Source organism: Bubalus kerabau, chromosome 14 (genome assembly GCF_029407905.1).
Source record: "Bubalus kerabau isolate K-KA32 ecotype Philippines breed swamp buffalo chromosome 14, PCC_UOA_SB_1v2, whole genome shotgun sequence".
NCBI lineage: Eukaryota > Metazoa > Chordata > Mammalia > Artiodactyla > Bovidae > Bubalus > Bubalus kerabau.
The window spans coordinates 9,012,229-9,022,346 of record NC_073637.1 but is presented as its reverse complement, the minus strand read 5'-3'; the positions used below and the strand labels follow the sequence as shown (position 1 = coordinate 9,022,346).

At 46.3% G+C, this 10,118-nt stretch overlaps 1 long non-coding RNA gene across 1 annotated transcript; it reads left to right on the top strand.

Annotated features, from left to right (window-relative positions):
* Positions 1-6,794: 6,794 nt before the first annotated feature.
* LOC129627223 (uncharacterized) lies at positions 6,795-9,833 on the top strand. Its single transcript, XR_008702488.1, has 4 exons — positions 6,795-6,908; positions 7,328-7,438; positions 9,136-9,183; positions 9,522-9,833. It is a non-coding gene; the product is annotated as an uncharacterized LOC129627223 (long non-coding RNA).
* The last annotated feature ends 285 nt before the right edge of the window (positions 9,834-10,118 follow it).

The following is a 10,118-nucleotide window of genomic DNA, read 5'->3' as shown; positions in this document are numbered from 1 at the left end:
TCCTGTTCCCTTTGCCCAAAGTGCTGTTGCTTCAGATTTTCTCATGACTGCCTCTTTCACTTCCTGTAAGTTATTGTTCAACTGTCATATTTTCAGTAAAGCTTCAGAGTGTTCAATTTAAAATTGCATCCCACCTCCTTCCAACATTCTGAAGTTCTTCACGACTTTATTTTTCTCCATAACACCTCACATATCCTTAAATATTGGGTTGGCCCAAAAGTTCATTCAGTTTTCCATAAAAAGGCAAACAAACCAACCAATTTTTGGGTCAACACAGTAGTATATGTTTTACGTATTATTTTGTTTAATGTCTGTCTCCTCCCACTGGAATGTAAGCTCTAGAAGTGCAGGGATTCTTCTTATTTCTTTGCACACTGCTCTATTCTTCATGCCTACAACAGTGCCTGATATACACTAGACAATCAATGCTTACTAAATGAATGCTAATTATGTTAATTAACTAAACAGATTAACTGAATCTGAAGAAGATTACTGGCATTTAAGCATACGTAGAAGAATTACTTGGAGAAGGCCACGGCAACCCACTCCAGTACTCTTGCCTGGAAAATCCCATGGACGGAGGAGCCTGGTAGGCTGCAGTCCATGGGGTCGCGAAGAGTCGGACACGACTGAGTGACTTCCGTTTCACTTTCATGCATTGGAGAAGGCAGTGGCAACCCACTCCAGTGTTCTTGCCTGGAGAATCCCAGGGACAGCGGAGCCTGGTGGGCTGCCGTCTATGGGGTCACACAGAGTCGGACACGACTGAAGTGACTTAGCAGCAGTAGCAGCAGAAGAATTACTGGAGAGAGAAATGGCAGCCCACTCCAATATTCTTGCCTGGGAAATCCCACGGACGAAGAAGCCTGGTAGGCTACAGTCCAGGGGGTTGCAAAGAGTCAGACATGACTGAAGTGACTTAGCATGCACGCAGAATTATTCTTTATAAAGACAACATATGTACTAGGTAGTAAGGTTATAGAGAAGGACTGCAAAAGCCTGGTTTGCCTTCAAGGAGGTTATGCTTGACAGTTGCCACTCAGCACAACTTTCTCTTGGCCATTCTGGGCCAAGAGATCAACTTGTTACTCCTGAAATGTCTTTTATGTCTTCCTGATCCTAGAAAAGTGGCCACAGAAAGATCATTACTGATTGGTAGTGGTGTTGGGGTGATCTTGCTAGATTGCTCTGAGAGTTCTATGAGAGGCTGGTCCTAACAAACAGCAAGAGATCAATTATCTCCATTTTCTTCCCTCACACGTTTCCCCTTATCATTTCTTTCCCCTTCTCTGCCTTTTCTCTTTTACTCCTCTGCTTCTTTTAGCTACCTCAGTAATGAGTGGATTGAAGACTACACTTATTTCCAGGTTAAGAATGGAGGCTGAGAGGTAGGGAAACCCAGAAGGAGCAGGGAAGGGAAGGAGAAAAGGTGGGAGGGCTTCTGGGAGCACTGCTCATGATTAATAGCTATTTGAGTGTCGTTTCACTGGGTTTAGCTGAATGTTAGGCCATATAATCATGGTTAAAAAGCTTTAATTCCCAGCTTGAGAAGGGTGGTTGAATACTCCCCAATCACTGTGACATGCAGCTGGCAGACTATTGAGAAACCCCGCTGCTGCATTCATTGAATTATTCCAGTCCTGATAAATTCTGCCACCTCCATCCCAGATTCAATTTGGATGTTGCAGTCGCAGAAAAGATGATGAATGTGGGGATGAATCTAATATCATTAACTGAAGCCTTCATATTCCACATTTCCAATAAGTATCGACATAGGATGTGATGAAAATGCATGTAGCTGGTGGCGTTCTTCCAGCCCTATCTTGCCACGGTTGTATAGAGAAGCCACAAAGGGACTATAACTCAAGAGGCTCTGGGTTCAAGTTCCAGCTGCACCAGTTACTGGCGGGATGACTCTGTGTGGCAGAGACTTCATGTTGTGATATAATGCTATTGATTTATTTTTGGCTGCTCTGTGGCTTCGCTCCTGCACGAGCTTTTCTCCAGCTGCAGTGGGCGGGGACTTCTCTTCATTGCGGTGTGCAGGCTTCTCCTGGTGGTGGTCTCTCTTTTTGCGGAGCACTGGTTCTAGGGCATATGGGCTTCAGTAGTCACGACACAGAGGCTCGTTAGTTGTAGCTCCTGGGCTCTAGAGCACCGGCTTCATATTTGTGGTGCACGGGCTTAGCTGTTCTGCGGCAGGTGCGATCTTCCCAGACCAGAGACTGAACCCGTCTATCCTGCTTGAGAGTCCCTTGGACTGCAAGGAGATCCAACCAGTCCATTCTAAAGGAGATTAGTCCTGGGTGTTCTTTGGAAGGACTGATGCTAAAGCTGAAACTCCAGTACTTTGGCCACCTCATGTGAAGAGTTGACTCATTGGAAAAGACTCTGATGCTGGGAGGGACTGGGGGCAGGAGGAGAAGGGGACGACAGAGGATGAGATGGCTGGATGGCATCACCGACTCGATGGACGTGAGTTTGAGTGAACTCCAGGTGTTGGTGATGGATAGGGAGGCCTGATGTGCTGCGATTCATGGGGTTGCAAAGAGTAGGACATGACTGAGCAAATGAACTGAACTGAACTGAACTGATCCTGCATTGTCAGGAAGATTCTTTACCACTGAGCCACTAGGGAAGCCCAAGCCTTCATTTTTTATCTATAAAATGGATATAATATCCACTGTTCAGTATACATGTATATGTAAGGCTGAGTCCCTTTGCTGTTCACCTGAAATTATCACAACATTGTTAATTGGCTATACTCCAATAAAAAGTTGCTTTAAAATAAAAAAGATCCAGTGGGAGAAAGGATATAAAGTGTCTGACACATTGCCTCTGGTATACAGTGTGTTTAAGGTATGTAATTAATTTCCCATTTTTTTCTCATTCTAAAGACTTCAAGACCATTCATTTATCTGGTCCCCATTACCAATAAAATTGATTTCATGTTACTCAGGCAGAAGGCTCATCAGAAGGGGCTGCCTTCTACCAGTGCTGCTCCTAAATAGATGCCTGAGTGTGTCCCATTGGGAATACCTATGTGTCTTCATGGGACATCCAGCATTCGGGATAAAATTTTGAGTTTTTCTTCCCCTGAGGAGTAGGGGTAGACTTTTCTGAGCCAGCTGCATCTCTGTCAGATGCTTCTGTGGTCTTTTTTTATCAGTCGGATAGGCTAAGATATGCTGCATTAACAAGCATCACCCAAGACTCGGTGGCTTCCAAGAACAAACACTTATTTCTCACTCATGCTTGGTGGTCAGCATGGCCTGGTTGCAGCTCTGCTTCTTGCCGTCCTCAATCCAGACCCAGACAAACGCGCAGGCTTTGGGGTGATAGTGCTTGTCCACAGAAGAGGGAAAGAAGACATGGCAAATGACGTAACGGCGCTTCATGTCTCTTCCTTGAATGACACGTGTTACTCGGCCCGGATTTCATTGGCTGGAGTCACATGATAATTCTTGACTTCATCAGAGTAGGGCTGTAGAATCTGCACAGATGGTAAAGCATCTTAAGGAGAGAAAAATGGAAAACTTGGTTAAAAAGTAACGCAATCAATTCAGTTCAGTCGCTCAGTTGTGTCTGACTCTTTGCGACCCCATAAATCGAAGCACACCAGGCCTCCCTGTTCATCACCAACTCCCGGAGTTCACTCAGACTCACGTCCATCAAGTCAGTGATGCCATCCAGCCATCTCATCCTCTATCGTCCCCTTCTCCTCCTGCCCCCAGTCCCTCCCAGCATCAGAGTCTTTTCCAATGAGTCAACTCTTCGCATGAAGTGGCCAAAGTACTGGAGTTTCAGCTTCAGCATCATTCCTTCCAAAGAAATCCCAGGGCTGATCTCCTTCAGAATGGACTGGTTGGATCTCCTTGCAGTCCAAGGGACTCTCAAGAGTCTTCTCCAACACCACAGTTCAAAAGCATCAATTCTTCAGCGCTCAGCCTTCTTCACAGTCCAACTCTCACATCCATACATGACCACAGGAAAAACTGTAGCCTTGACTAGAAGGACCTTTGTTGGCAAAGTAATGTCTCTGCTTTTGAATATGCTATCTAGGTTGGACATAACTTTCCTTCACAATACCATGTTCTTATTTTTTCTAAAACTCAATCATTTATACCTCCCTTTATAATTTCACCATACTTATTTGACAGCTGTCTTATTATTTACTTGTCATTTTTCTTTAAAAACTATCGTTACTTAAAAAGGTTACCATAAAAAGTAAAACCAGGGATAACAAAAGAATGGTGTTAAATTTTCCCTGGATATTTTATTTTTGAAGGTTCTGGACAGAAGGCAAATTTTCTCTGTCTCTGTTTTGTTTTGTTTCTCTCTTGTCTCTCTTTCTGTTAGAAGAGAAGGAAATTGGCAAGTTTTTAGATGTTAACAACATATGGTAACACACTTAGACTTTATTCTCAAAGTAATAAAAGGAGTTGGGGAAAAAATGAGAAGAGAATGGCTTTCACACTACAGAAGTCAGTTATTTAATATCTTACCTGTGCACGAACAAGAATTCTCTCTGTAGAACTAAAAACAATTAAAATCACGTGTATCCACTCATGGTAAGTCTCACACATTCAGAAACACTGAGCTATGAGGACAGTGGAATGGACTAAATTCCAGGCTTATTCACGTTTATTTCTCTGCACTGCACCTGGCAAGTGTGTGCTCAAGAAATGTTTGTGGAATGAAGCAATGGCTAATTCTTTTTCTGGTATAGATCAGTCAGTTCAGTTGCTCAGTCATATCCAGCTCTTTGTGATCTCATGGACTGCAGCATGCCAGGCTTCCCTGTCCATCACCAACTCCTGGAGCCTGCTCAAACTCATGTCCACCGAGTCGGTGATGCTATCCAACCATCTCATCCTCTGTCGTCCCCTTCTCCTCCTGCCTTCAATCTTTCCCAGCATCAGGGTCTTTTCCAATGAGTCAGTTCTTCACATCTGGTATAGATCCTTGCATATCAAAGGTGTTCAAAAATAAAAGTTTGCTTAATCAGTAAAGGAAAAGGCCTAGGATCCCCTCATTTTGTCTTTGCTCAAGATCCAGACTCTCCTGGCATCAGCTTGTTGCTTTTTTCTGTCTGGCATGGTCAAGTTTTGATATGGATTTCGATCATCACTTGCCATCAAGGTATGGATCTGCTGTGTCATGCCCTGGGAGGGTACTTTATGATAACCATGTCAGGGTTGGTTGGAAGGTAAACATGATTTTAAGCCATAGATACCCAGGTTGCTCAATGGTGTTCCCTTTCTTGAAGTCTCTTAGGATACCTGAGTTGGAAAGCTTGTGATTTGAATTCTAGGAGTCATATCACTCATGCCTGTTGTTTAGTCCAGTGGGAAGAAGGGGCTCGGTTGGTGGTGGTGGTGCCAGGAGGAAGGTAGCTGGCTGCCCATCAGAAGGCTTCATGGGTGACAATCCTTCTTAGATTTAACTCCAGCAACATCTTTTGAAGGTTCTTAAACCAAACATTCAGAGAAGGCAATGGCACCCCACTCCAGTACTCTTGCCTGGAAAATCCCATGGATGGAGGAGCCTGGTAGGCTGTAGTCCATGGGGTCGCTAAGAGTCAGACATGACTGAGTGACTTCCCTTTCACTTTTCACTTTCATGCATTGGAGAAGGAAATGGCAACCCACTCTAGTGTTCTTGCCTGGAGAATCCCAGGGATGGGGGAGCCTTGTGGGCTTCCGTCTATGGGGTTGCACAGAGTTGGACACGACTGAAGCAACTTAGCAGCAGCAGTAGCAGCAGCAAACTAAACATTAAATTAAAAGAATTTCTGAGCACAGCAGAGAAAAATTTCAGTGATAGACTGACATGAACCAAGCATACACACACACACACACACACACACACACACAGAGTTATGTCAAACAAGATACCAAAACAGCCAGTTACAAAGAGGAATAAATTTTTCAATGAGAACTGTGAGCATGCTCTGCCAGAAGCTTGTGGCTTCTTACAGTTAGAATATTCCTGCATAGTATAAAACCACTAATGTATCCTTCCCTGTAGTGGGCCTTCCCTAGAGGGGAGATTCCTAGATTAGTAGATCCTTCTTTTTAATCCTTCCTACTAGTGGGCCTCCTAAGATGTAGGAGGGTTGTTTAACTCTTGGAGGGTGTATCAACTGAAGCATTTTTGGTTGTACATGTGGGCTAAGTTGCTTCAGTCATGCCCGACTCTGCGATCTTAAGGACTATAGCCCACCAGGCTCTTCTCTCCAGGATTCTCCAGACAAGAATACTGGAGTGGGTTGCCATGCCCTCATCTTCCCAACCCAGGGATAAAGCCCGTGTCTCTTTCATCTCCTGCATTGGCAGATGGATTCTTTACCACTAGTGCCACCTGAGAAGCCCAGGTGTAATGAATTTTTGGTTGTAATGAAAAAAAAAAATCCAGCTCAGAAATGTGTTTTATTTAGCTGAAAAGCACAGAGGCAGGTGTACATCCGAGAGGCCAGTTCAATAGCTCAGGGATGTTGCCAAGTGCTTGGTTTCACTTTGTCTCTCCATCCTGCCTTTGATGGTGTCTTCTCCATCGTTATACTGACTCTCCTCATGACCCCAGTGGCTACCCCCACATCTTAGGGCTTCCAGTCTTCCTTGTTTATAACCAGCAGGAAAGCAAGGTTGTCATTTCTCAGAATTGCAAGGAAAAGTCATGGAGTCAAATTGGACTTAAGTCAAATGCTTGTTTCCAGTGGGGAAGGGGTATTCTGATTGGTTTAGCCTAGCTTGTATCTTCCTCCACACCTGGAGCTGGAGTCAGCTTCCTCAGAGTTGTCATAAAAGAGGATGGGGAAGCTGGATGCTGGCAAGGCCACCAAGAAGTCTCTACTGGAGAGGCTGACATTATTTCCTCATGCCTAAGAACCTGGCTGGAGTATAGGGGTGAGGACTCATTGCCCTTCTCCATGCCCTCCATCCATTCCTTACCAGCCCTGTCTGTCTGCAACTGCTACACAGTGAGGTCCAGACACCACTCATTCTGGGAAGAGCTGGGGGATGACTGCAGGGACTCCTTTAGTAGGCTCCCTGCCTTTGGATGTCTGGTTGAGTTTGGCCAGTAGGGAGTCCAGGTAGGGTAGAGGGAGGGAGGTTGGTGAACTGGGCACCCATTTCTCCTTATCAGCTTTGCACTCCTACTGAGAACCTCAGGCCCTGTTGGGAGACCCTCTCCAGGCAGCTACTCTTGGGATTCTGGTAACTTCTCCCCCACTTTGCTTCTTTGGACCTGGGGGATGGTAACTGGTCCTGCTTCTGCTGGCACAGAGCTTCTGCACTGTCTCCTTCCGATTTCTCTCCTGCAGGTAGCTCCATCGCTGAGCCCTTGTGCATCCAGCTTGCAAGTGCCACGCTTCCCTGCCAGGGCCCAGACTGGTACACTGCATCATCATTGACACAGGGATATCTTGGGGCAGGTAAAACGGGTGCTGTCTCATAGCTGCATTCTCTTTTCTGTCTCAGAGTCCTGTTCTTCTCTTCCTTAGTCCATCATCTTTTCATCACCAGGGTCATACCAATATTACAGTCTTAACAACATGGTATTTTTAGAAGATTTTTTGTGGCCATCTTTAAAATCTTCATTGAATTTGTTACAGCAATGCTTCTGGTTTTTTTTTTTTTCACCACAAGGCATGTGAGATCTTAGCTCTCCGTCTAGGGCTGGGATCTGCACCGCCTACATTGGAAGGCAGAGTCTTAACCACTGGACTGCCAGGGAATTCCCACAACGCGGCATTTTAAACCACACAGCTACAAGGGCACCGCTTTTAGAGTATATGCCGCTCACTTCTGCTGTGATGTGATAACTCATGTAGTTATTCATGGCTGACTTTTAGTGGTCAGGCAGGCTCTGCAGTATGAATGGGTTGACTGAGCTAAAAGGATCAGCGATCAAGTGGGCAGAGAAAACATATTTTGATGTACGTGTGGAGACAGGGCTAGCGCTTGAGCTTCAAGGAAAAGTGAGACAGCCCAAGTCAAAGATGGAGCCTCCAGTTTCAAGCCTCCGGGGGCGGGGGACCCTCCTGCTTTAACTGTCTTAACTGCAAAATGCACATGTAAAAGAGCAAGGCTTCCCTGGCGGGGGCGGTGGAACTGGGGTGTGATGAGAGGCTGAGGCTGGGGGAGCTGTCACTCTTGCTCAGCCTCCTTCCCACGGATGAGCCCCACAGGCCCAAGCCCTCGCCCTGGGAGAGGTGGTACTTCTCCCGCTGACGCTGGGTCGCCTGTCACCAGAGCTCATTATCTGTTCAGTGTGAGTCACAGAGTCCCACTCGGTGGCCCCCACGCCCTTCAGCTGGAGGAGGCTCTGTGAACCTCCTGGTGGGAGGACGGGGAGCAGGGGGCGCCCAGGCGTCAGCCCCGTGGGAGCCAAGAAGAACTTGGGCTTCCTCTTCCCTCCTTTTTAGAGAGGCTTGTGGAGCAAGGCAGGGGAGAGGAGTAGGAGGAGAGTAGGAGGGGGAGAGCTTCTGCAGGTGCCCCGGCTTCTGAGTCTCAGCTGGCACGGCGGAGCGGGACCTGGAGTGTCTCTGGTCTACGGCACTGGCAAGGCTCCAGGGACACTGTGCAGTTACAGCCGCGGCCCCTCTCTCTGCTCCTTGGCCCTGGTCAGGCCCTGTTCAGCTGATCTCCAGCATCCTCCAGCCTGTAGCCCCCCAGTCCTGTCCACTCTGCCTCGGCATCCTTAGCCGGTCCCCACCGTATATTTGCACAGCACTGCCTGGCTCAGTTCTCTCTCAATGAGACTGTGGCCACTCCTAACTGCACTCCTGACCTGCCGTCCCCTCTGGTCCAGGCAAAGCTCTGTGTCTGATAAGCAGATCACCCAGTGCCAGCTGCCCTCCTCGCTCACAAACCTGCCTGATGGATGGTGGTCCTCAGGTCTGTGTCTCTAGACTAAGGGTCCTGGGGGAGCTGTTGTCCTGTTCATCTATATATCCTAGTACCTGTTGTAAGTTCAACCAGAGCTGTTTAACTGCGGCAACTGTGCTCCAGAGGGACCAGCTCAAGGACCCACGCTAGGCTGAACTGGAGCTTGCTCAAACTCATGTCCATCGAGTCAGTGATGCCATCCACCATCTCATCCTCTGTCACTCCCTTCTCCTGCCTTCAGTCTTTCCCAGCACCAGGTCTCTTCCAGTGAGTTGGCTCTTCACATCAGGTGTATATAATTTGTTTCTTTTTTTTTTTTTTTGGTTGTATAGCAATATGTTTAATAAGAGCACTGTTATAAATATGCTTTATTACTTTTGAAAATAATGTTTGAGTACTTTCTTATATAGCAACTCAAAATTCTGGTTCTATCTAGCTTGGTTTATTTTATAGTATTAATGAAAATAAAGAAAATGATACTATGAAAAAAAAAACCCCAAATTCTAGTTCTATATTTAATTTTAATCCTGTCTTCCTAGAAAAAATATCTCACAGAGATATGTAGTTTAAAATGAAAGGAGTGTATCATTGGCTAAACAAATTTTAATTGTGATAATAATTTTTCAGCTCTATCCACTGGTTTAAGTATGCATTGATACTTAAGAGTCTCCTCGGTAAACATTGCACCAGGATCTCTCTGATGGTACAGTGGGTAAGAATCTGCCTGCCAATGCAGGGGACACAGGTTCGATCCCTGGTCTAGGCGAGAAACTGTTAAGCCTGCCCGCCACAAGTACTGAGCCTGTGCTCTGGAGCCTGTGAGCCACAACTACTGAAGCCCATGCATTCTGGAGCCTGTGCCCTGCAACAAGAGAAGCCCCTGTTTGCTGCAGCTAGAGAAAGCCCACGTGCGGCAACAAAGACCCAGCACAGCCAAAACCAAATTAAATTAAATTTAAAAACCTTAAAAGAAAAAAGCATAGCACCAAAGATGGACGTCTTCAAGGGGCGCCCAGTATCACGAAGGTGATGATGTAGGTGGAGGATAATCCAAGACCACATGTGTCCACTGCTGTCGGAGGCGGTGCAGAGAGTTGCCTCTGCTTTTGTGGTTTCAGGGGAGTCTGTCCTCAATTGTCCAGCAGGCACGATGTTCCTCTTGTTCAGCCCGCCCTTCAGAATTGTTGCAGTTTCCACAGAAGATAAAAATCTGCACAAAGGCTA